This window comes from Acipenser ruthenus, chromosome 9 (assembly GCF_902713425.1).
Source record: "Acipenser ruthenus chromosome 9, fAciRut3.2 maternal haplotype, whole genome shotgun sequence".
Taxonomy (NCBI): domain Eukaryota; kingdom Metazoa; phylum Chordata; class Actinopteri; order Acipenseriformes; family Acipenseridae; genus Acipenser; species Acipenser ruthenus.
In genome coordinates, this window is record NC_081197.1 from 55,402,750 (window position 1) to 55,430,280 (window position 27,531).

A 27,531-nucleotide genomic window follows, 5' to 3' on the forward strand; every position below is an offset into this window, starting at 1 on the left:
ATGCTGCTGAAGAGGACATGGAGAAAGGCATTAAAATAATCTGGCCCTGGAGGTAAATGGACTCTCCAGTTGCTCAGTTTCAGCAATGTAAGAAATGTGGCTGGAATGGAGAACTGGGGTCTCGATTAGTTGGCCAATTTGTAAATTATTCTGTCTACCTACAAGGACTTTTTAAATGTTTAATATCCTAAAATAAATTGACAAAGTTAATTAAACACAGCACAGAGACAAAGACCAGAGTGGAGACCATTTAGGACAGAGGGCAAGTGTTGTTTGTTTAAAAAAAAAAAAAAAAATTGCAGTGACTGTGAACAGGTTACCATGTCATATTGTTGCTACATCATGATTATTTAAGAACCAGGCTCAATTTTCTGAACAATCTCCAGGAGCTGGATGAGCATTGATGGGTTGAATGGCCTGTTGTGAAAGCTGCATGTGTGTCCAATGTATTTAGTTGCCCTGGGACAGTGGTAGGTTTGCCTGCCCTAGATAAATGTATTTCAAAGTATAGACAGGCATAAAAACTTGGTTAGACAAAACCCAGATCTGGCAGATTACATACAGAGGTAAATAAAACAATTGGGGCATTCATAATTGTGAAGGTTTCAAGTAGTGCTAGTCTAGATACTCTCCATGGCTTAATTAAGCTGGGAATATGTCTCTGTTGTATGCCGAAACTAGGATTCATGTTGGAACTGAATTTCATTCATAGTACTTTAATAGAATAATCATAAGGGTAAACCTAATAATGTCCCTGCCTGTAAAATCACCATTATTTTCTACGAGTAATGCAAGGGAAAACTTGCTTGTTTTAATAAAGTCTACATAGACCTACATTATTTGAACAATGAGCTTGTCATCATGTGCTTTAACACACCAAACTGATAGAGAGCTGACAACCAACTAACACTTAACTATATGTATGAAAGCTAACCCTCCCATTTTCTACAGGTTCTTTTTGGGATTCTGCAACCCCGACCCCCCAGATGAATGTCCAAGGACCACAACACAGGCGAGTAAGCTTCAATTTTTATTACAATCAATAGCCACAGTAATCTATCAAAACAACAATTCACACAAAATTACAATCCCAACTAAAAACTAGAAATACAAAACATAACAATTCTTCCTAAAACAAATGGCTTATATTACCACCATCTAAAAAAACAAGTTCAATTGTGCAAGTGTAGCCTTCTATTCCTTGTGTCCCAGCTTGCATCGCTCCAGGCCAAAAATGGCCCTTGTCGTCTTCACTATAGACTAGCCCCATAGTCAGGCCCTGTCAAAACCCAGGGCCAGCTTCTCCCAATTCCAAATGCTGTCCCGCTGGTCACTGGACACTTGGGGTCAGCCCAAAACCCCAGTCCCAGGTACCTGCTCTAACAAGCAAAAGACAAAACAAAGCTATTGTCAGTACAACTGTTACAACATATTGTTATCCAAATTTGAGTTTGCAAAGATATTCCAACAGGTTGTCATATGCAGACCACCACAATAATCTGTACAACCAGTATAATGTCAGACACTTCATAATTCCTTTATAGCAGCAAAGTCGATATGTGTGTTATACTGTCTAATAGAATGGTTTCCAATTGCACACTAAACAAATTTATCGTGCCTGCGCGCTTATCTGCAAGCTAAACAGGGTTCACCACTTAAACAAAAGCATTACTACTTGGTTGTAACTTCCCTTCATCTGTTTCTCTAACTTTCCCAGGTTTCTCCAACCGTTTTTCTCAGCCACTTCCTGGTCCAGGTTCTCAGGCAACACAATCAGCATTGGTCTCTCCTGCACTATGCAGGCAACATACCTTTTATAGGGCAGTTAGTGGTTTAATGAGGTAATGGTTAACGGGTGATGTAATTAGGTTCCTCAGAATGTCAATCAGTTCTACCATTTGGTAACCCGTGTACTAACAATAAATACAACAAAATAATCAACACACAAAGCAAACATAACATAGTAATTAATATAAAATAAAAACACCCACATAATCACAGCAAAAATATAGCAAACAGTTAAAATCAATCAATCAAGGAATGAAAAAGTGCAGTACTCAATTTGGTTGCTTGTGACAATCTTACCTATCTTTCTTTTTTCCAGGATTAGAGCAAGAGATACTGTGATCAATTGCACTTTTATGTGTCTGTGTAACAAGCAAATTATACAAACAAGAAGAAATGTCAGCCTCAGTATTAACCTTCTCACATTTTAATCAATAATTTTAAGACAATACAGTGACACAGATAGCATGCAACCAAAGTAAATATAGACAATTGCCAGCAATAACAATATAAATGCCAATTAAAAAGCAGCAAGCTAATTAGAAAATGCTAATACAATTCATTGCCCTGAATAAATATGCATATATGCAACTACTCTCTACAGCTAAATATAATACTTTAATATAAATTATTTTCTACAGCAATCATACTTCCTTGAAAGAATATATCGAATGTTCCAAAAAAAATGAAATAAAAAATATATTATTAGCTGAATGTATTCCTTCATTCTGATGTAAGCAACAAACTTAAATAAAGACTAAAGTCAGGCCACGCACTAGAAGCAGAAGATAAGCAGATCTTATATACTGTATAATGTAGGCACACTTATAAGATACACAAATCCTCTCTGATAATATGGTTAAATAAGTCTTCAGTCCCTGATTGATTTGCTCAGAGATCTCCAGCGTAGGGGTGTTTAATGACAGAAAGCCCTCTCATCCACAGTGTGTCACCTAGCCTTGGGAACAGTAAGCAGTCCAGTGGACCTAAGCGACCAGAACAGGGGTGTAAGTATGACGTCTAGGTAAGGTCCAATCTGTTGAGAGTTTTGTATGTCAGACAGAAGTTTAGAATCACAGACATTTTCCTGTATACCTGATACATCATATGGATGTGTTATTTACATCACTTGTCAATTGAACAATAGTACATTGCGTCTGTTTCAAAATAGGGACCAATGTGTTACTCCTGTACACTTGTAAGCAATATAAAAACATTGATTTATCAACTACTACTTTCTATTTTAAATGAAAAATGAAAACCTTAAACTTAAAGGCGTGTGTTTTGCTTTGCATAATGCATTGGGGGACACTACAAACATTCCAGACTTTAAATTCCAGAACCCATGTAAATTCTCATGGGAAATATACTCTATATTCTTTTTTTTAATCATATAGTCAGGTTTACGTAAACTGGAATGCTGCCATTCATCCCAGCCTTTGGGAAATTATTTATGATTATGTATAATCTGTTGATTGCCCCCCTGCTAGCTTTCTGCAAAGCAAATAATACAGTACAAGTACAAAGTTAATTTTAAGATGGTATTTAAAATGCAGGCAAGAGACAATCTCCCAGTGCAACAGTGAGATGCTTGAAAGGGATCTTTGTGTTTTCTGATTACGAGACAGACATGATTTTCTATAGTGTTTCTTGAGATGCAGGAGTCACATTTAATCCAGTCATGAGTTCAATATATGATAGTCTTTTAATGTACTGTTCTACTAGATTATTAAAGTAATACATATTTTAACAACAGCGACCATCAGATTGTGTACATGACATTGGATTTTACCTCATGTAGTTTAGGTCTTATACATCAGACATGTGTATAAAACATACTGACTTTTAGCTTTCTTCTACCCTACTCATATCTGAAAGGATTAAATGTAATTGGAAAGGCACACTTCTTATTTCTGGACAGAGGTTAATTAGACCAGCATCTCTTTCCAGTACACACTACAGAGTTTGCTTTTGTTTTGGATTGTTGTCTGCTATAGGGTAAAGTATTAGCAATCAACTTGCTGCCAAGATGGTAAGGCTATGATAATCCTTTTTGCAGATTGTAGCTGGTAGGTGAAGGGACTCCTGTTGACGTTATTTCTTGAGTTGACTGAAATAGATTTTATTTGATACCTGATATTGATTGTTCCTGGGAATACTAAAGAATGAATGATAATCTATGATAAATGCTTAACAGCAGATTAAAGTATAGAGAAGCAAGGCTACAAAGTATACTTTTCCCCATGGCAACATGTTTCCTGATTGTATCATATGAATATGAGCACAGCGAGGCTCCTATATATCAAATGGTAAAGATGGTATCAAAGAAGCATTTCAACAATTAATTTTTATTTTTAAAACGTACACACACATATAAACACATATTTGATACAAAGTACCCCCTGGACATTTGACCACCACCAACCTCTCTGAAAGTTGTGAATCAAATAGCAATGTTGTTTGACAGGGGACTTGTTGGGTGTTTAATGTCTGTTTAATTCTTGGAGACATTGGATCAAGTAGTTTTGTAACCTTGGAGAATAAGCCTTTTAAAAACATTCAGAAAAAAGTTAATATATTTACTGATCCAAAAAAAAAAATCTTACTATAACTTTGTGAGGTGGCACAGAGCACAATATTTATACAGTAAATGGTATATTCCTACAATTCAGGGTTTCATGTTAGTTATTAAGGCTACCACCTTTAAATGTTTAAACTATAAACTAACATTAAGTACCTGGCAAGTCTATATCATTTATGATATATTGTTGTATTCAGTTGCAATCACATATATACTCACTCAATGGCAATCCGGTTAATTATTAAACAACCTAGCTTTTTTTCTTGTAGACTGGCTGTAGATGGTTTCTTTTGGTTCTGTTTTGCTTGCCAGACCCAGTATGCAAGCTCCTTCTAATATCCGAGGTGTGTCATAATTGAGAGCCTTATAGTGAGGGAGCACTGTATAACCAACAGATACTGTGTCAGCCTTATTAGTTATATCCAGGGGCGGCACCATGTCGAATGTGAAAAAAAAACAACACGTGTGTGTGTGTTAGACATGTCCGTGTATGGACAAGTTGCCGACCTCTGGTAATATCATGATTTTATAGTGTCCTCACTCAAGCAACTTTTTTTTCGTTTTGCTGATGACATTTATGGATTTTTTATGATTGAAACAGAACAATATGAGATGACATGCCAGTGTGGCGTGGATTTATATTGGGTTTTACAATAGGTTTTACATCGGATTTTACATTGGGTTTTAAATTAGATTTTACATTGGGTTTTACATTGGGTTTTACATTGGATTTTACATCGGATTTTACATTGGGTTTTACATCAGATTTTACATTGGGTTTTACATCAGATTTTACATTGGGTTTTAAATTAGATTTTACATTGGGTTTTACATTGGGTTTTACATTGGATTTTACATCGGATTTTACATTGGATTTTACATCGGATTTTACATTGGGTTTTAAATTAGATTTTACATTGGGTTTTAAATTAGATTTTACATTGGGTTTTAAATAAGATTTTACATTGGGTTTTACATTGGATTTTACATTGGGTTTACATTGGGTTTTACATTGGATTTTGCATTAGGTTTTAAATTAGATTTTACATTGGGTTTTAAATAAGATTTTACATTGGGTTTTACATTGGATTTTACATTGGGTTTACATTGGGTTTTACATTGGATTTTGCATTAGGTTTTAAATTGGATTTTGCATTAGGTTTTAAATTGGATTTTACATTGGGTTTTAAATTGGATTTTACATAGTGTTTTACATTGGGTGTCTAGATGGCTAAACAATGGATCCACAATTATATGACTTAGCCTGTCTGAGTTTATTATTTAATATATGTCAATAAAGTAAAGTTACCCTTATTTGTCTTCATGCAATTACAAATTAAACTGATTATCCTATTGTTAAATTCTGTGTAGATATTTCTCAATTATTAAAAGACATTGTCAGTAGCTATGTAATCTTAAAAAAATATTTTCTGCAATTTTATCCAAATAATTATTCAGTTGTTCATATATTAAATTGTACAATGTATCTATTTTCAAGCCAATCATAGCTATACAGCTCTCTGACAACATATAGACCCCAGGCCAATGTTTGCTCTGGTTCCCAAATCCCCACACTGTAACATGGCATACTCTTCAGCAACATATTTATAATGGTGATTCTTTAAATGAAGTTAAAACATGTTATGCAGCATTGTTTTAGACTATGTTGATTAAAGATATACAAATATTGTACCACATTTTACAGACCATCCTCCACAATTCCCCAAACAAAATTTTGGATTCATTTTTAAAGCTTACTATAGCCTTATATGTGAAACATTGATCCTAGGGGAAATGTATACGCTTAAGCAGCTTGTTTACAAAATATGTTATTCCTCTATAGATCCCAGAAGGCATTTTAATCTGTTATGGCTGCTCCCCAAGGTAACATTTACAGATTTTGTGACATATTCCTGCTTATCACATCAAAGACGTTATTTAATATTTACATTCCACTGTCAACAATAACAGTTCTGAAATAGTGTGTTTCATATGTGCTGAAGGTTAGAGGAAGCCTGGTCTTAAACTCAACACATATAAAAAGACCTGTGGGACTGCGTATATATTTGAGAAATGTCATTCTAGTTAGTCTGCTTGTTTCTGAATTCTTTAAAAGAGTAATATTACAATTGTACGCACTGTAGGAAATTAAGTCAGCACAGACAGTACAAAAAAAAAAAAAAGAAAAAAAAAAAAAGAAATGCAACTGCTAAAATGTGCAATACTGTTGATTTAATATAATGGTTTTACTAATTCATGAGATGATTTATTATTATAGGAGTCAGTCTGGTCAGTTCATAAAATTTCCCCTTTAAGAATGTTTAGTGGAGTCTTCGTGCTAGACATTGTGAAATCCATTTGGAGGAAACTATAGTGCACAATCTTTCACTTTCATTTCTTAACATTTCAGAAAGCAAGCTTACAATACAGTGTACCTACAAAGGTTGTAAATCTCCTGCCCTTTTAATAATGAAACAAGTTCTGAAATCTATTGTTGCAGGGTGCTGGGCATTAATAAAACAGTGAGAAAAGCATCACTGCTCATTGTGAGACAACCTAGAAAATGCTGAAGGCTGTGAATTGCAAAACATGCTACAGCACCTCCACTTTACTTTAGTAGGACTTGGTTAAAGGTCTTCCAAATAAATTGGATCTCTTTAATGAGTCATTACCCCAGTATTTCCACTTCTGTGAACAGAGCAATGCACTCTCTTGTGGCTAGAATAGAAAGTTGACAACATTAACAAGTGAACCAAAGTGCAATTCAGTGACCCAAAGATGTAAAACCACTCTCTCAAGCAGAAAAACAATCCTTATAATTGTACATACGCATACTTCAGGGAAGTGGGCGGGAGCAACCATGTTTACCAGGATCTTATTCTGTTACTTTAAGATCTGCTTGATATCGTTCAGCCCTTCTTCAGTTTCATAATCAATGTGCATTCATCTACAGCTATGGTCCAAAGTTTTGCATCACCTAGAATGCTAGGATTGAGACATAATAAAAAAATAAAACTATATGAACATAACATCAAAAGTCTCCCGGAAGACATAATAGTAGTATTTTGAAATGTCACATTTTTAAATTTGTCATTTTTTCGTTAACTATGTGGAAAACTACAAAGTGTTATGTAATTAAATATGTTAACGTAACATTATTCAACAGGTTTCATTCAACTTTATGAAGCAAAATGAGTTTTACCATTTCTAAAAATGTAATTAAAACTGACCGAATGGGTTATACATTTTGTGGTGACCCAGGGTATATCAGACAAAGGGGCAACTCACAGAAAGCAGCACTGTGGTGCAAGACGCAATTTATTGATAAAGCTCAGCAAATGAACTGCAAGGTTATATCCAGAACACTCAGCCTTTATTGGTATTGCAGCATTGCCAAATCTCAAGAGCTCCAGCTGTGAGAATTTATATCCTTAGGCTCCCACCAGAGGAGAGCACGGATGCTTTTGTTGTTTTACCAGTGATTGGAACTATGCCATAACTTCCTCAGAGTCAGATCAATGTGCTTTAACCCAGCCTGATTGATTCAGTCATTTCAATGGCATTATTTTATCTTCCCGACACAGGAAGGCACAAGATCATATTTTTCTTCATGCAGGTTTTCAGTTATTTTTGTTCCTACAAGGAACCTTTTCGTAGATAGTGATGTCTACATTGAACCTGTTTCTGAGCATGTTCTTTGCCCACAATAGCACATAAAACATTTTGTACTGAAGCCATTCTGTCAGTTAGTACTGAAGCCATCGTATCAGTTAGAATTAGTTCCTTCTGCTATACTTTTCTGGGACCATTTACTGTAACACAAATATACAAATGAACCCTTGCATAACCTTTATTACACACATCTGTGTGTGCAAAGACAAATAAAATGAGCATGTTTGAATGACTAAATATTAAACCAAGAAGATAGTTTGGTCAACTGGTTATGGATACAAATATGAATATGAATTTCCTGGTTCTGAATTTGAATAGATAAGGCCGTATGATGTCAGTTGCTTGGTTGCTTTCCTTTTTTTTCCTCATTTATATCTGTCAACATGCAATATGGGCGATGCATGACTATGGCCGTGTTCTTTTTTATTTTATTTAGTGAGCCAATTATTTTACCCCCAATTTGCAATGTCCAATTATTTGTTACCCCTCACTGCAGCAATTCCCCACACAGCCCTGCAGGTGTCTGTCTGAGCTCACTGGGCACCTGGCCGGCAGGGTTCGCTGCAGCCCAATGAGGAGAAACAGTCCTTGCCAGTTTTGCCTTCCTAACCCACTAGAGCACCAGAGCCAATGCGACCCTCCCTTCAGAATCCCTGATGACTCAGCATAGTCAGGACGCTCCCCTGTGCTCCCCTGACTGTATGACTCACCCTCCACACCACACGGGGGCTGTGCTTTTACTAGACGAGCCACTGGGGAACCCTCTATGGGCTCTTTAGTAGTCTAAACCAACATGTATGTCAGTCTTGATCACTTCTTTGAGGGAGGTAAGAATGAGTGATATTGTATTGGCTGTTTGTCCTGGAAGAGTTAACTATGGGATTATGTCTGGGCAACAGGGACAAAGCCACACAATCATAAAGTTGGAGGATATGAGCAGAAAACTAGGTTTTCATCATCAACAACACGATAGGTTTACCTGAGTGTTAAAGAAAATGGAGAATAGTAATCAACTGAGGAAGCAGCCAACATCCCTTCCCCATAAGTCTTCCATAGCTTATATATAAAATAGGACCACATGTTAGGTAAAATGAAATAAAAAAAGTGTCTAACTGTACTGTGATTGCATGTGTGGTACGTACTAATTACATTGTAAAAACACAACCACATGTGTAACTGCAGTGTCATTACAAAATATGCTTGCAACTGCCAGCACGTTTAATTACAAAACTAAACATGTTGATGCACAGTAACTACACATCCATGTGTGTAATGAGTGGTCAAGTCTTGCTGTACACAAATCCCCACAGCAGATTGCAGGCACCAGATTCTTGTATTAAACCGGATAGAGAAAAGTTCAGACACAGACACCCACCCCCACCCCGATTTGGTTCCACAGATGTTCTATTGGACTCAGGTCAGGAGAAAAAGCTGGTCACGGCAAGACCGCAACATTGTTTTCTTGAAGTCTTGCAATTGTAATCCTAGCACTGTGTGGTCTTGCATTGTCCTGCTGGAAAATCGACACTTCTGGATTGGCTTGCAGGAACAGAAAAACGGTATCGCCAATGTATCGCTGAGCAGTAAGGTTGCCCTCGATCTGCACTAAAGGCATTCTTGTGTTAAAGGAGATTCCTCCCCATACCATCACACTTCCACCGCCCCATCGGTTGGCTTGAACAACGCTGTTGTCTTCCGTCAGGTCTGTCAAGGGCAAAACAGCATTCATTGGTGAATAAAACACTCCCCCACTCTCTCTGCCGCCATCTCAGATGTTCTCTGACCCACAGAAGACGGCGATTTCGTCTCTCAGCTGTCAACATGTTACCCTTGAATGGCCTCCAAGCATGCAAATCATTTTCATGCAGACGGTGAGCTACAGTCATTGTGCTGATGTGCAGATGGATCAGTCGGATGTGATGGTCCTGGGCCAGTGTGGTGACACTCTGCTTTCCAGGACGTAGCCTGTCTCTCACAGAGCCGGTTTCCTGGTTTCTTTGGACTAGTCAGCTGATTGTTGAAGCAGAACATCTCATTCTCCGGGCAACTTCTCTCACAGACAGGCTGCCTTCAATCATGTTGATAGCAACCAGGCGATCTTCATCATTCAAGCAGGGCATGGTCATCTCTTTTGCTGTTCTTGCGTTAATTTAAAATCATGTCTTTTCAAATGGCTATTTATACAGATTCTTAATGAACTAATTTTGGCAATTTTAACTCAACTCAAATACCAAACATTGAGCACCTGGTGTTTTTATGAAATCACATGACTTGAGCTCAGTATTGTGTTATGCTAAGGAGCAATACTACTCAAACAATCTGCTCACTATTTAAAATAACATTATGTATGTGCCCAATGAGCTATTGATGTATTACCTTTGATGTATTTTTTATTGTAAAACATGATTACTGGTACTACACTCATTTAAAGAAATCTCTGTTTGCTAGGCATGCTTTCAGATAGTGTTGCAACCCTTTCATTGTTTGCGGCCAATAGCATTCTTTGACCATGAAGACACCGCTTATGTGAAATGACCTTGGAAGTGAAGCAGTAACATATTTCCTGAAAAGCAAGCAAACATAACTTTCTTTATCACACTTGCTCCAACCTGTGTAGCAAATGGAAGTTTAAAGCAGATACAATTTAAGAAATTATTTTGTTAGTTATAATCGCTTTAAAATGGTCATGTATTAAGTGCATTATAAATGTATGCATAGTGTGGGTTCACAATATGTTATTTGCACATTTACCTATAGGATATTTACTCCAAGCAGAGACAAAATAGGTTTTCTAGATTGCAGACAAGCACTATTTACAGATACAGCTGCATAAGCAAAATCCCAGAGCAAATTAAAGGTGAAACCACCAGCCTAATGCATATTTCTCAATTACAAGCACCTGCGTTAGATCAATTAAAAGTCTTAATTCGCAGAAACAATGAATAGCCTACAACTGTGCTTCATTAATTTAAAAAAGGTATCAGCCACTTCCAGCCAAGTATTTTATTATAGTAAGTAATATGTCAACCTTTGGGCAGAAAACCACAATCAAGAGCAGCTGTCAGGCACAGTTAAAAATGTAAAAGTGTTTTACAAAATTGCGGAAATTCTGTGGCAGCAGGGGATCGATCGCTATTCAGTCTTGAAATCAAATTGAAAAATGAATACAAGATTAAAATGAATAACACAACATGACCTTTTTACTGCCGCACTACTACTTCCTGGGTCAGCTATACCTGACAATTACAATGGAACGCAGACAACCATCTTTAACTACACCTCACCCAGACCGGCCAGCTCAGCTATACCTGGGAAAAGGCAGTGGAAACAAAGCATCAGACACCTAATTAACAAAATTCAATTTCTTACACCTCAGGTGATATGGGACTATTAGAAACTCTTCTTTGACATGCAGTCTAGGGAAAACCCTGTCAGACACAAGCATGAAAGCAGATTAAACAGTTGTCATGACTGATGCCCTGTTTATTTTACAATGTTTTATTAGACAGACCCTTTAAAATATTTTGTTTGTGATTGGTGTTACTCAGCAACTATGTCTTAGGGTTAGTGTTCTGGAATTAGCAGGGTGTATAATTTTAGTATTTACAGAACTCTGATTGCAAAACATAGCAATGCCTGAGGCATTCTGATATTAATCATTAATTGTTCCAAACACAAATTCATTTAATTAGCTGTATGTCCATACTGGGGTTTCAATTGCATGATTGAGTATTTTAAGGTTGTGTTTATCAGCATATTCAGAGTTTGCCAATCACTTTGTGTACTCAATGAATCAGGTTGTATGTAGGATTTGCTCCCATCTGATCACCCATTTCCCCCTTTTAATGATACTATTTTATCAGCTTACTATAGGATTTGTGCAAACAAATAGATACTGTATAGTAGTTCTTGTAAAGCCACCCAGGTCCTGCTTCTGGGCAAAATACACCTTTAATGGTCTGTCTAGAAGAGCCCTTAGCTTGGATCAGGTGTCGGTCTATATTAGTACTTCTCTTCAACTATGACTTCCAGTTCACAATCTAGTTGTGCAATGTTTCAGGAAGGCATGAGCCTCTTGGCAGTTTTGTGATGTGGACTATTGTTAATTAAAACTGCCAACTCATTTGTGACCAAATACCTCAGTACCATCCCCCAGGTGTTATTTTAAACCCTTAATCTTTGATTATGTTACTGCACTTGCCATCTGAGCATCACACCCACTTCCTCCAGATAGTATTATTTTATTTTTTTATTAGTGTTTAAATAAAACAATGCTTGAAACACTTGTCTTTCTGGACATATTTCTACTTATACATGGAGAACAATAATGATAAACATTGACATTTTACAGTCTTATTGATGATAAAACTGGTATCCTGCGGCCCGAAATCAGTTCCACAAGGCCAGCCACAGAGAGCCAATATCACCCCCGAGCGGGCAGCCTTCTCACACAGTGGCTTGAGTTATGGGTACTTGTCCTTCTGAGCGGACCTCTCAACCACTCGAATGTACACGCTACAAAACAAACGTTAAAAATAACAAAACCAATCAAATCTAACCACCGCAGGGAATTAAGTCAGCTGAGACCGCTACCTCGGCACCGGGTATCATAGTTATAACTGGTGTATTTTTTTTTCCCTGCAGGTCTGCTGTAAAATTACATTATAATTCATATTGTACACAGAGGAAATGAACATTGTGACCCTCCCTTTATCTTTTAAAGCACTAATCCTATGGAAATTAATTAAAAAATTTAAGGAGTTAATGTACAAAGTGTTTATGTTCCAAAGGTCATTCCCCTATGTTGTACCCCCTACTATTGCCAATAATGGTTGAAAAAAACAAACATGGAAACAAAGATGAAACCATAACTATATAGCGGTACTATTATGCTCTATAATAATTATCAGCCTTTAAGTAGTGAAATCAATAAATACACCAAGGCTTCACCTTGGGACTTACAACGCAGCCGGGTCGTGGTGATATTAGAGTATATCCCACACCCTGTCGTGCCTTATTGCTTACATATACATGAAAAAAGACATGTTGAAGCATGTATCTTCAGTGCTTAAAGTTACAGACCACAATTTATTACAGTCTTGAGTATTTTAAAAGTTAGATCACCAAGAAAAGCATACATAGCATAATAGCAGAAGACGCTGATTTAAATAAATAAATAAATAAATAAATAAATAAATAAATAAATAAATAATTATGAGGGTGTTCAAATTTTATGGATCAAATAGCATATGCATTCAAATCAAAATGGAAAAGTCTTGAAAACAAAAAAAGATGTAGATGTTCTAACCTGTCTGAAATAATTGCTTTATCAGATAAAGGAGAAAAAAAACCCTGATACATTTTCTTCACTTTGGGAAATGACCAGAGAGTATAGTCCCTACATGTAAATAAGTTGCTGTGAAGGATTTTCGAACATTCACATTTTCGTAACATTTTTACTTTGCAAAAAAAAATCCTTCAGGAAATGAAACATGAAGATTAGACAGTTTACATTTTTTAATTTAGTTGTTGCCAATGATTTTTACCCCAGTTTTCTCCCCAATTTGGAATTGCCAATTGAGTTATTATTAATCCCGGTTCACTGCTGCAGCCCCCTGGTGACATCGGGAAAGGGAGGCTAAAACACACATCCTCCAAAACATGTTCCTGCCAAGCTGTCATTTTTCACACTGCGGATCCACAGTGAAGCCACCAGACCTGTATTGCTGGAGGACAACACAGATCTGAATGGCTCCACTGCAGACCCACAGGGGTCGCTGGTGTGTGGTGAAGCGTGGATTGCCCTGCCGACCTAAGCCCTCCTTACCTGGGTGGCGTTAGGCCAATTGTGCGCCGCCCTGTGGGAGCCCCTGGTCATGGTCGGCAATGACATAGCCTGTATTTGAACCTGTGATCTCCAGTCTATAGGGCGCATCCTGCACTCCACACGGAGCGCCTTTACTGGATGCGCCACTCAGTAGCCCCTGACAGATTACACTTAAGTTTCAGTAGTTGATGTTTTGGCTTTTTTTTTGTTATTTTAAAGAAAAACAAATAATTTCAGAAATTAAAGCAGTAAGGTAGGACAGTTTATATAAGTACAGAACATTGTTTTGAAAATATCTGACGTCCTAGGGTATAAATGCAATATTACAAACATTGTGGTGTTACTGATACTGATATTGATGCACATGTTCCTAGTATAAAATGTAAATAGTCATAGTTTCATACTTTTTAGAAATCCTGTCAGTTTCCTTTAAAATGACCTTGATAACCTCTATTGGTTTTTATTTTTTTTCCACCTGATGTCAACTCTGCTATCTCATTTTATATTGATGAATTTAACAAGATTTGTGAGAAGCAAGTCCCTTTCGTCACAGCCAGAGCTAAAGATTTCCATCTACCCAGTATTGATTTTAATATAATTAAATCAATCAATGAAAGCGGGAAACTGAGTAAGATTGTTGTCTAACTAAATTAGAACATTCAGAAATCCAAGACTTCCTGTAATCTGAAGAGAACCCAGTTCCTCATTATAGCCACCCTACAGTTCTGCAATTTAATCAAGTCCTTTGGGTCTCGGTGTAACATGGTTTCCATCCTCAGTGTTCAAGATAAACATCATGCACTCAGTGACAAATTAGAAATAGATACGATTCTTCACGCACATTTAGTTTCAGTCTTTTCTGAGGAATTCTCCAGAGATTCTAGTAAATTAGAAATAATGTTGCACTTGAAACTTGTTAGAAACATAATTCTTTCTTTTGTGAACAAATTATTTATTTAGTTGTTCTGTGTCATAACCAAGACGTATCTGTCATAAGCAGTTTTCTTTCACATTCCTTATAAAATCTATATGGAATGTTTGGTTTTACAAAATTCACTTCAACCAACCAGGTGCTTCCCTCTTTGACTGACATACATTTTATCAAGGAGTGTGTTGGTCCCAAAGACACAGCTGATGTGAAATGACCTAGAAAGTGTATCAGTAACAGACTTCCTAAACGGCAAACAATCTGAGGACTTTCTTTAACCTAGTTGTGCTAGGGCTGAGGTATCGTGCATTTTTTTTCCTGGTTTTAATTACTATACAATACTTTAGTTATTTCAGTTGGAAGATACTAGATCAGTTTTTCACATGGTACATGCAACAGGGTTGCAGGCTGTGCGTGGACTGGCGACCTCACACCCCGCAAGCCAGTGTCTTAACCACTATGCAAAAAGGGTGGTTATGGAGCTTTTAACCTCATCTCATCGATGGGGGACAGAAACCATAACAGCAGTGCATCACACAACACTGCCAATTACACCCAGAAATCCACCTGATTTTCAAGGTTAGAAAACATTACAGTATATGGATACTGGTAGGAAACTATTTTGTCAAGTTGTGGCGATCTAACATTGTGCTCCTTTTCTTTTTAGTTAAATGTTGTTATTTAAATTGCAGTTACGTTCACCTATAGACATTTTCTGGGCCTTGTTTTGACCTACTTATAGGTGTTTTACCTTTGGGAATCAAGTGTTTCTCTACAAAGGCTTGCTTGATAAAGGCATGAATGTTTTTGCTTTTTACAAACAGACTTTAATCTTCAAAGCTCAGCTACTCTAGGTTGCACCTCAAACTAGGTCTCAATGGAAATGCAGCCCACAGCTGGATTTATATTTGCCTCTATGTTTTTTGTTTGTTGTTAGTTTTAGGGTTTGTAGAAAACAGGTGCCCCCCCCCTTCTTATTACTTATGAAACATTGAACCTCTATTGAAGTTGTTTGTGGATAAATAAAAGGGAGCAAGACAACCTACACAGCAAAGGGAGCAAAGGTTTTAGAAGTAATCAGCCCCTATTGATAATGGAAATACTGTGTTCAAGAAGCTTAGATAGATGCACTGTGTTCTGTTATTGCAACAAGCAGTATTTATAGTACAGTGGGAGGTCTCCAGGTACACTTGATGTGTCCTTGAGTTATAGCTATTATGTGACAAGTGCTTTTATTTTTTTAATGTATGTGCTGCTTCTGCTGAATCTGATTTCAGCAGAATCGGTAATTCATCAGCAAGCTGCATTGACAGCCTTTGTGACATTTGTGCATTGAAACCGTAGCATGTTGTTATGGAAGGATAACTGGATTTAGAATCCCAATGAGTGACAACAGAGATTTCACTTTGCACATAATAACAAAAATGTAGAGTTCTGAGGAGCCAATCAGAAAGACAATTCTGTGTGTCGTATGCCATGACATAGCACAAACATCAGTCATGACACCAGCCATACACTATTACATTTCTACATTGTATATGTTAGAGTTACAGTATAGGACAGTGAACATCTATGTATAGGTTAATGAACACTTAAGGGCCTCAGCTTTTAACCATATTTTGTATTTGTATTGTAATTTATTTATGTTTCTAAGCGCTGTATGTTTTGTTATTGTTTTGTTTTATTTAAAACGTGTTCTGGCAGAGGCAAGATTAGCACTCGTCCTCTGCCAGGAGTAATTAAAAACCTCGTGCAGAAGGTGGCCTTCTCCCGAATTAATTAAGTGATTAATTTGTTGCTAAATCGGGAGATGGTCACCTGCATATAAACCTGCAGCTCTCTGCACTCAGGGTGGGTGTTCGGAGGAAGAACGGGAGAGCGAGAGGAGAGATACAAAACTAAAACAAAAATAAAAATAATCTAGGAACAGTGAAGGCGATTTGCCCAGCCTGACCTGGATCATTTATTTATTGTTTGTGTTTGTGACTTGTTTTGTTTAAATCTCTTATTTTGCTCTGTGAGCAAGTCTGTTTTGTTTAAATATTTATTTTATTTTTGTATTTAAAATAAACGGCGCGCAGCGTCTTTTTGCACTGCAGTACTTGCCTTTGTTTTTCTGTTCCTGCATCTGGCCTGACATCCCCACAACGTCATCCTGTCACACATAGGATCAGTGAAAGCGATCTGCCCAGCCTGACTGGTGTTTTGTGTTGTGTTTGAGATTTGTTTTGTTTAAAGCCTTTATTTTGCTCTGTGAGCAAGTGTTTTTTGTTAAAATATTTTATTTATTTTTGTTTCAAAATAAAATGGTGCAAGCGCTACTGCACCGTACCTGCAGTGTCTCTCTGTGTTGTTTCTGCATCACCACAAATCCATCCCTGTCACAGTTACATATTGCTTCTAAACAATCTATACCACAATCCAAATTGTTTACCATTTTTGGTGTTATGTCCCAACCGTATTGCAACTATGGATACACACATCATTTTATCATGTTAGATGTAATTTGAATTGAAACACTGTATGTCTGCCATGATAATCCTAATTAATAGTTAAGAATAGATTATTGCAATCTAAAGCACAGAATAAATGTACTTGATTCCCCTGTCAACACATTTTTGGCATGCATCCAGTAAATTATGTGATGTTCTTGTCTTTCTCAATTTTGCATATCAAATTACATATATAAAAATATATTAAAATATGTTATTATAATTGCAACACAGGTCTAAAACCCTTATTTATGGCTGCTATCATCTTGTCAGCCTGCTGGAGTTTATTCGGCGAGGTGGAGTGAATATGAAAACACAGACTGGGCCCAGATTCATTAGATTGAATTTTTATTTTATGTTAAACTTGTTACTGGCCTTTAGTTCAAAGAAAGAGGGAAGCGGTAGTTAAATTGAAAAAAAAAACCTGAAGAGGTGAAGATTAGGAATTAAGAAGCTTGTGGCCTGCGCTACACACCAGTGGCATAATGCCCATGATTATCACTCAGGTGTTAATTACTTAATTATTCTTGATCTCAGTTGATTGGAGTCGCTATCCGCACATCGTCAGGTACTGACTGTACTATGGGACTGAATTGCAGTTTAGTCGGTTTGTGCAAATGCTGCTGCAAATTTCTCAAGGCCCTACCTATAAAACATATATATTTTTTATTGTATTATTTTATGTATCTTGGAATCCAGTGGAAGTCATACATTGTTTTACATATACCATATAAATAAATAAATAAATAAATAAATAAATAAACATGAATGTACTTAGATTCAAGTGTCTGTTAAAACCAAATTAGCATAGTTAATGAATAGCCTATGGCGCATATTGTAGTAAATTGATACATCTTGCACCAACAGACTCAATTTATTGAATGTCTTGGAGCAATTTAAGCAATTCTCAGCTGATGCTGGAAATATGCCCAGTGCTACCAACATACACCTGCTAATGCATCAATGCTTTGGGCACTAAGTCCCTTGAAACTAATACTTTATCACCTGCCAGAAAAAGTTCATATCATGAAAACAAGGAGCTCAGTTCAGAAAAATAAATCTCTTCCTCGTGAAAGCTAGTTTTTTTAAGCTAATGCAGTATGGTTTTAAGGCAAATCAGTTGCCATGTTTGTAAAACAACTGTAGCATATGCTTATGCATAAACGTTATATAAATATAGGCAGCACATGATCATGCTCAAATAAGTGAGAAAGATGACATGCTTTGTTGTTGAATAGATCCGATTAGAAATAATGGCATTTTACAGCCAACTGCTGCTCACTTATTCTCTTTATAATTACTCAATTTTGTAAATCAGCAGGTGCCATAGAAAATGTATTGAAGGCACTATTCCGAATATGATTTATGACAAAAGCTGGATATGTGGACAAAGTGTGTTCAGTTCTGCCTCAACGCTATTAATGTGCATTTTCAACAGTATATCTTGCTGTTGGTGGCAGGCCGCATTGATAGTCAGAGTGCGTTACAATCCAAACACTGTGAAGCAGCTGATTCTTAGCGAAGAAGAACAATACATTTACAGAATGCAAATCTGATTACATCTGATTGTTCTGCATTGTGTACAAACTGTATGATTTACTGTTTCAATGTGTAAAAAGAGCAGTCAATGGTAAAAAGCTAATACATAGGAGGCTGTGTGGTCCAGTGGTTAAAGAAAAGGGCTTGTAACCAAGAGGTTCCCAGTTCAAATCCCACCTCAGCCACTGACTCATTGTGTGACCCTGAGCAAGTCACTTAACCTCCTTGTGCTCCGTCTTTCGGGTGAGACGTAATTGTACGTGACTCTGCAGCTGATGCATAGTTCACACACCCTAGTCTCTGTAAGTCGCCTTGGATAAATGCGTCTGCTAAATAAACAAATAATAATAATAATAATACAACCACAATTGGGAAAGATTATAACTCCACTATATTCAAATATATAACAATTGGGGCAGTTTCCATGGAAAAAGAAAAATTTGTCTCACCTTTTTCTCACTCTATTTTGGTATACTTTCAGGTTGTGTGTGTTTCCATGTAGTTTTCTTTTAGCCAGAGAAATTCTCATTCTAAATGCAAATAACCTAATGAATATTAAAATGCGGGAGGGTATATTTAAATGTTTGTTTCTCAATTCCAATTTGGCCTTGCACGATTGCTAATATCATACAGCTTTTTAAAACTGGGTTTCCAAAGGTTTTTTAGATTGTTAAAACACTGAAAGTGCAGCCTGCCTCATTTTGCCACCAAAAAAATGTAATAGGGCAGCAGTGTGGAGTAGTGGTTAGGGCTCTGGACTTGATCGGAGGGTCATGGGTTCAATCCCTGGTGAGGGGGACACTGCTGCTGTACCCTTGAGCAAGGTACTTTACCTAGATTGCTCCAGTAAAAAACCCAACTGTATAAATGGGTAATTGTATGTAAAAATAATGTGTAATAAATAATGTAATTGTATGTAAAAATAATGTGATATATTTAACAATTGTAAGTCACCCTGGATAAGGGCATCTGCTAAAAAATAAATAATAATAATAATAATAATAATAATAATAATAATAATAATAAAGCATTGGGAGTGTGGGGTGGGGGACAGGACAGGACGGAACGCTACGGGACAAGACAAACACAGCCATAGCATTACACAAATAATATGCTAATTTGATACATATTTGGGTACAAACGTGACTTCTTAGGTACCCATTATAGATGGTACTTAAGGTAGTGTACAACGAATTGCATCATAATGCTAAGGGGGGCAGAACAATCTAGGCTAAAGCAATCAGATATCCGATGACCAGTGACAAAGATAACAAAAGTAAGTGTAAAGAAGGGCTTTGTTATTTATTTATGTATTTATTGCAAAGGTTTATTTTATATTAGTAGTAGCTGTATTATTTTTTATAACCTTGCTTATAAAACTACTTAACTATAAAGCACCTTTTATAAGTCAAATGTAAGGTGACCAGGCATCCTGTTTTGGACAGGACAGTCCCACTTTTGGAACACTGGTCCCAGTATCCCTAAAACCTTTCTTAGAACACTCATTTCCTCCTGGTTTTTTTCACCCAGCATCGTCGCACCGGTAACAGAATATTGTATTTTCATGCAGGCTGCTGTGTTACTACCACATATCAGAGTTGTTGAGTCGAGTCGGTGACTCAAGTCACTTTTCGTGGGACTTGACTTGAGACTTGAACGAATTGACTTGAGACTTGACTTGGGACTTGGACTACTTGACTTGAGACTTGACTTGGGACTTGATGAAAATAACTTGACAACAATAAAACTTAAAACGTTACACCGGTATTATGGCTTGTGTTGCACCCTAGCTCTGCTCATCCTCTCGCTCTCTCTCTCCCTCCCTATCGTGTTGCGCACTCGTGTGTGAGTCTGCCTGGTCCCTGTCAGCGACCCGCCAAATTTTGTAAGTACCGGTAACCAGCCAAAAAGTAGCCAAATTGTGTGTTTTTTAAAACAGCTATAAACCTGTACTTACCTTTAAGACTTAAAAATATATTATAAAAGCATACATACAGTAAGTGCTACATATTTATTTAAAATAAAAAATAACACACGTATCAACACTGGCATGTCACATCACCGTGCCATGTCTACAACGCAGTGCACTGAAGCTTTAACACTTTGTGCATCAAAATAGCCGAACACAACAAGAGGGGCAGTAAAATATGACAAGTGTATTTGGAAACATATTTTCTATTGAAATAAGTCTATATTCACTTTCAGTTCACCGCAGGTACCTCTAAGAAACGTATGTTAGTGAATAATACAAAATAATTTATTGCACACAGTCAAAAGATAGGATATTTAACACATTTCCTCACCTTTAAAAGTATTAGTTTAATAGTAGAAAGTGGCTCAAAAAAAGTCCTCATATCTATCAATCACGGCACACTAATGATCCAAGCAGAAACTGCAATAGAAAAAAATATACAGAACAAATACTGGTAAGAAATTAAATATTTTGAAAAAAAAATGATTCTATGAAGTAACCATTTAATAATAAATAGAAATATTGAGATATGTAATGTTTTCATACAGGAAGGGCCTGGTTTGCAGATTGGACACTGGAGGATAGCATAGAGATAGAGATAGAGATGGAAAGTGAAACTATAAGAGAGAAGCTGCAGTTTCTTAGGCAGAAAAAGAACTAGGCTTTGCAGCAGTAATCGGCAATAAAATAGAATCTCGTAATTTGATATTATTGAATTGCTACTGTGTAATCTAATAACTATACTTTGTAGAAATGAAATTCCAAAGACAATAAGATCATTTATTCACAAAAAAAAGTTTTTGAAAGTAAAAGATTCCACTCTGAATATCACCATGAGTCTCTGCATTCACTTTCAATATGATATTAGATCAAACATTGCCAAAGTGAAAATAAAAGCCCTAGAGCTTCACCTTATCTTGGAAGTTATTCACAATATTTCCATACTGTCCCAGTTTAAGGACTTAAAAATCTGGTCACCTTAGTCAAATGGCAATAATCTGAAACTGAATAAATGGTGTCACGTAAAAAAAAAAAAAACACACACACACTGAATGAAGAGGTCATTAAACGCCTCATACTGTATGAGCCAATAAAAGATTGCTTGGCACGGCCTTCAGCTACAGCAGAAAGTTGAGTGATGTTACGTAACAAACGGGATTTGCACTGCTAAAGTATCATAAACATAATGTATGACTTCTGGACCCTTTTTCCTGAAATTTTTGGTCAATTGTATGGCTTTTCAACATGAAACGACAATTTACCCAGCCCTTAAAGTCATACAATGTTTTAGACACACACTTCCTATGCATGTGGTGAGTGCGTGCTACGTCACATAAATAACGACAGTGGAGAGAGAGTAACAACTTTCTAAGCAGCATGGAAACCCGGCCACTGTCTAATCTACTGTGATGCCTTGCAGCAAAAGCAGTGCAGGCAGGAGAAGGCATGGACATGGGTTGAGTTGAGTGGGATGGGGCAATACTTTTGGAAAGCTACAGCTAAAACAGAGTTTTTATTTAAAGCTAATTGAATCAGCCTTAATATGTCTCTGTAGAACAATGGAGTTGGTTTGATTAGCCAGTACACCACTGGGATAAGATGCTGGATTTTTTAAAGCATTTTACAGCACTAGGGAGTCCACCTGGACTGCATCAGTCTCTTTTTAGAGGTTATCACAGGATTATCATTAGCAGGTGGTTGATGCCATCCAAGGTGATTCCCCAGGGCTGTAAAATACGTCCATCCCGTATCCTGCAGCGTATCCCAGCAGGATACGGGATGATCAAATCCATCCTAAAATTCACAAGCTTGTGCAGTTTGAATATGTATGCTTTAACATTACAATCACTCAGCATGTATAGAATTAGATTTGATCTTGACAAAAGGGATAAGGACCACATGATATACAAATGGCGTGTGAGTGTTGGCAGTACACATCTTGCCAAATAGTTAAAGCAGGTGTTTAGAGAATGGGCAGAATGTGGTGTATTATGCAGTCATCAAACACTTTTTGTTTGAGGTTGTAGTCAAATTGCAGCTCCAGCCCGAGGTGGGAATTGAGATAGACCAAAAGTGACAAGGATGGGAAGTGGTTTTAGAATTGTAAATGACCAGGAAATAACCAATGATGAAAGGGGTATAACATACACCCAACTGGCTCAGACATAAAGACGCATCTGGTGGTGACATAATCATGGTAGATAGGGCTAAGGGTCCCAGCATGACAGAACTGGGTCAGAGACTTAGAAGAAAAAATAACTTGAAAAACGATTGAACCCACCAGAGTATGGTCTGTTGGAAACAGGAAGATAAAACACACCTGTAGTGTTTCTTTGCAGCACTAGCAATATCAATAGAATGCTGAGAAATTAGTACATGCTTTTATTTTTTCTAGATTAGATTACTGTAATGCCTTATTTTCAAAATTTACATGCCATGTTATATCATGCCTGCAGCTTGTGCAAAATGCAGCTGCTAGAATGCTAACGAGCACAAAAAAAGGGCTCACATTACTCCTGTGTGGCATCATTGCACTGGCTTCCTGTGTGTTAAGCACTGAATGGATTAGCTCCAGACTGCTTGAATGACATGCTGATTCCACACATTCTTAGATCTGCTAATGCTGGCCTCCTGTGTATTCCGAGGGTGAATCGTAAAAGGATGGGAGAGGCTGTTTTCTGTTTTAATGCTCCCACACTCTGGAACTCTATACCGTCTTTTATTAGAGAGTCACCCTCAATTGTTATTCTTAAGTCTCGATTAAAAACATATTTTTATAATATTGCTTTTTCTTAATATTAATATGTTTAGTTTGAGTTTTGTTTTTACTTCTGCTTTTAATAATTGTACTTGTTTTGTTTCTGTGTTTTATTCTGCTTGTAAAGCACTTTGAGCTGAATTGCACATGAATTGCACTATACAAATAAAGAATTATTATTATTATTATTATTATTATTATTATTATTATTATTATTATTGTTATTAATAGCTATATAATACCAAACTTAAAGGTTATTGCAGCCAGGTATGATAGATTAAAAAAATTAATCTAGGATAGCACTGATATGTACTTGATATGTACCGATATCTACTTGCTTCTTAAAAGCAGAAACAGAATGCAGCTATTAATAATTTTGTTTCTAATTACAACAGCTATTTTTTTGTGTTTATTGGGAAACGGTTTGCTGCTTACAAAAATAGATAATGGACTGTAACATGTTTTTTTTTTTTTTTTTTTTTTTTTACTAATAATGCCATGTATTGTATAAAAAAGTATTTTGTAGAATAAAATAAAAAAAACAAAACAATCAATAAAACATTCATAGTGATTTGAAACAAGACACTAGAAATTACATCATAGTAAATGCAGGGCATTATGGATGTGTCTTGCAAATGTTATGATGCCAGTTGTAGTTTTCCACCATCTCTACCAACTACTGATTCTGTGTTGCAGAGTAACGTGTGATCCCAAAGTATGCTGTGACAAAACAATAAACCTATCCATAGATAACCGTCAGCACATACAGTATCCTACTGGTTTGTGGAGGAACGTCAATGTATACACAGTCCTAGTACTGCAAGAGTTCTATTCAAATGTAAATGTCAGATATGTTATTAATTTTATGCAGGAACAAGTTTATGAGTCATACAGATCAATTTTTTTGAAGTTCATTAAACTGCTTCGCACAAGTTAGCTTCAATTGAGTAGTACATTTGCTGTAATAAATTGCTCTCTAGATTTCTTGGGTTTGAAGGCAATAGGAAACTCATGCTGAGATTTAGATATGAGTGCATGACAAATGGTTCCTAAAGGTAATTAATGGCACTCGTATGGCTAATTAAAAGCTCTTTGGCTTCCCCACACATGGTTGTTGCAGCTGTTTCACATCCTATCACTGCTAAGCAGAGACATCAATTCTAAGACGGTTTTGTGAAAAGCACCTGGTTCTGCCTGCACCTGCCATGATGAGACCATATTTCATCCTGTCAGTAAATTAACATTCTCCAGGGCTGAAAAGACACATTTTTCCATCTCTCACATCGTTCCCTAGTGGTAAGGGACAGTAGCTTGTATCCATTTTTGATACTAAATATATCATATTGTTGCTTGGTTCACTGATGCAGACACCTGCCTCCTGCAGTAAACGTTGTGCTCCAAATCTAAAAGATTTCCCCAGGGTTCCACATTCAAGTATTGGCTTGTAAGTATAGCTTAATATCATGTCAAGATCTCCTAAGGATGATACAGCTTGTCAAGCGATTGCAGGATTGAACCTTCATCTAGTGAAAGTCTGAAAATGTCCTCTGAGTGTTTGAAGCATGAGCAGACAAATAAAAGGCTAGCAAGTCATTTGTAAAGATAGTAGCTAACAGCATGCATTTTCCCATTTCCCATTAAAGTTTGATAAGGAGTAAAAAGAGAACAACGGAGGACAATGCTCTATTTTTCATTGATAGTGATGTATTTAACCCCTTTGCAATCAGCATTAAACTCACCTGAATAAACCACCGGTTGTTTTAGATTATTTAGTGTCTTAAAAACCAAAAACTTGAAAAATAGCACTATACAAATAATGAAGTACCTGAATTGAGGTTGTGAATATACTATATGATTTTCTTGTGATGAATTCATAGATGCTTGTATTAAAAGGAACACATTTTCTGTTATACATATATTAACTGCTGTAGAGGTGTCTAGTGGAAACCGAATTGTCCAAAGGAGGATATAGGGGGGGATTTTCAAACATCAGCGTTAGTGTATGGAACTCACTGTATAGTAACAACAGCTTTAGTAGCAAGTGATTGTCAAACGAAATGTGTTAAATAAATAAATCCGTTAATGCTTTGAAATTGAGTGGAGTCTTTAATTAACTAATTTCTTTTTAAAAAGCTTAATTTTCACAGGTCACGTACATCACTTCCTGTCTCAACAAGTAGATAAGGGGTACTCGTTAATCAAAATGCATATTAATGAGGTCAAGAAAAATGAATGGAAGCAAACCAAAGGGCAGCAGTGTGGAGTAGTAGGGCAGCAGTGTGGAGTAGTGGTTAGGGCTCTGGACTCTTGACCGGAGGGTCGTGGGTTCAATCCCAGGTGGGGGACACTGCTGCTGTACCCTTGAGCAAGGTACTTTACCTAGATTGCTCCAGTAAAAACCCAACTGTAAAAATGGGTAATTGTATGTAAAAATAATGTGTAAAAAATAATGTAATTGTATGTAAAAATAATGTGATATCTTGTAACAATTGTAAGTTGCCCTGGATAAGGGCGTCTGCTAATAAATAAATAATAATAATAATAATAATAATTCGTTGTTCCAGAACCTACTAGCATACAGGGAGATGGCTCTCCCACCAGCGAGCAGCAGCCAAATGGAAATAAAAATAATGGGAATATACTGTATATTTTGTGTATCATTTGTCAACTTCATTTAAAATTGTACATTTTGTCAACCAGAATGTAACTTTATTTAGAACACTTCACATATATTATTATTATTGTTATTATTATTATTTGTTTATTTAGCAGACGCCTTTATCCAAGGTGACTTACAGAGACTAGGGTGTGTGAACTATGCATCAGTTGCAGAGTCACTTACAGTTACGTCTCACCCGAAAGACGGAGCACAAGGAGGTTAAGTGACTTGCTCAGGGTCACACTGAGTCAGTGGCTGAGGTGGGATTTGAACCGGGGACCTCCTGGTTACAAGCCCTTTTCTTTAACCACTGGACCACACAGCCACAGCAGGCGCCCTTACCCAGGGCGACTTAAAGTTGTATACAAAAAAAATACATATCAGTAATTACAGTACAATTAAGAGCAAGATACAAAATACAGTGACTTTAGTCCTAATTAGAGCAAATACAAAACACAGTACAATTTGATATCGGGGCAGTTCAAGAGCAGATAACAGTGTTGATAGTTATATCAGGGTTAGATACGAGTGCAAGTGAAATACAAAATACTACAGATTGGTTTAAGTGCAGGCTTAAATACACTAAAATAGGGAGCAGATAAGTGAAGGTTAAATGGTGTGCTTGAGGAGGCGCCGGAAGGTGGTCAGGGACTGGGCAGTCCTGACATCCATAGGAAGGTCGTTCCACCACTGAGGGGCGAGGGTGGAGAAGGAGAGGGCTCTGGAGGCAGGGGAGTGTAGAGGAGGTACAGCCTTCTAGTGCAGGTGGAGCGGAGAGGTCGGGTGGGGGTGTAGGTAGAGGCAAGGCATCGGTAGGCGAGTACACAGTTCTGGATGAGCTGGAGCGGACGGGTTGCGGACGCAGGGAGGCCGGCCAGGAGGGAGTTTCAGTAGTCTAGGCGGGAGAGTACCAGGTCCTGGATGAGGAGTTGCGTGGAGTAGTTGGTGAAGAAGGGTCGGATTCTTCGTATGTTGCTCAGGAAGAATCGTCAGGTGCGTGCGAGAGTGGAGATGTGCTGGGAGTAGGAGAGGCAGGGGTCCAGGTTTACTCTGAGGTTCTTGGCTGAGTAGGAGGGAGAGAGTGTGGTAGATTCCACGATGCCGATTTACAATTATCTGGCGTGTGGGTAAAAATTGGACGGCACGGGCATGATTATTATTATTATTTTTTTAATTAAACAACTCTTTTAATGTGAATTTTGGCATCTTTTTTTTTTGGGGGGGGGGGGGGGGGGATGGGTGGGGCAGGAGGTAAGCCATCTATGTAGGCATGGTTAGAATTTATTTTCTTATATTGACCGCTACTTTTGTATGTATT

The 27,531-nt window shown here is 37.1% G+C and overlaps 1 long non-coding RNA gene across 1 annotated transcript in view; it reads left to right on the forward strand.

Annotated features, from left to right (window-relative positions):
• Nucleotides 1-1,681: 1,681 nt before the first annotated feature.
• Nucleotides 1,682-27,531, forward strand: part of LOC131737940 (uncharacterized) — a 55,043-nt gene continuing 29,193 nt past the window's right edge. The window contains exons 1-2 of the long non-coding RNA XR_009329526.1: nt 1,682-1,841; nt 2,731-2,809. This is a non-coding gene — a long non-coding RNA (uncharacterized LOC131737940). The remainder of the gene's footprint in view (nt 1,842-2,730; nt 2,810-27,531) is intronic.